The sequence below is a fragment of the Carlito syrichta genome, unplaced genomic scaffold, assembly GCF_000164805.1.
Source record: "Carlito syrichta isolate Samal-C Ts95f unplaced genomic scaffold, Tarsius_syrichta-2.0.1 Scaffold310876, whole genome shotgun sequence".
Lineage (NCBI taxonomy): Eukaryota > Metazoa > Chordata > Mammalia > Primates > Tarsiidae > Carlito > Carlito syrichta.
In genome coordinates, this window is record NW_007254972.1 from 62,136 (window position 1) to 62,735 (window position 600).

At 63.5% G+C, this 600-nt stretch overlaps 1 protein-coding gene across 1 annotated transcript in view; it reads right to left on the reverse strand.

Moving 5' to 3' along the window:
• The window catches only part of LOC103270949 (zinc finger protein 324B), a 9,515-nt gene extending 9,326 nt beyond the window's left edge, over positions 1 to 189 (reverse strand). Inside the window, exon 1 of the mRNA XM_021717755.1 lies at positions 150 to 189. The gene's annotated coding sequence lies outside the window, so the exon portion shown is untranslated. The remainder of the gene's footprint in view (positions 1 to 149) is intronic.
• Between the last annotated feature and the right edge of the window lie 411 nt (positions 190 to 600).

A 600-nucleotide genomic window follows, 5' to 3' on the forward strand; every position in this document is an offset into this window, starting at 1 on the left:
CCCCGGGCGCCGCCTCCAGGCTGCCGCGCTTGGCTGGGCCGCTGCCCGACGACCCCGCGGAAAGAACCCGAAGCTTGGGGGGTGGTGTCATCGGCCCGCGTGCCCTACGCGTACGCCGCGCACACCTGCAGCCAGCCCTACGCGAGTACCTTTTTGCCGCCCCTGAACCTTCTGGAAAGCTAGCCCGTCACCGTGCGACCTGACACCGGTCTGCTAAGCGACTGTCCCAATGCCGGAAGTCCCACCCTCACGGGCTTTCATTGGTCCAATGCCCGCGGCGGGTGCTGGTGCAGAGCCTTCCGGGAGACGTACGTCCCACCGGTTTGCCCGCGTATGGGCGGTGCCTCACCCGTTTCCATGACAATGGCCAAGCGTCAGCGCACGGGGCGCTGGGAAATGGAGTCCTGCGACTACAACCACCTTCAGAGGGCTCCGACGCGATGGGGGAGTCTTGGGGCTGGTGGTCCTGCGTTTACAAGCCCCGTACCTGACGCCCACTCACATAGCCTCCGTGACCAAATCCTGATGGCAGGAATGCATAAATTGCGTGGAAAAGTCCTGAGGTTCCAGGGGACCACACTAGCATTAAGCTAACATTTG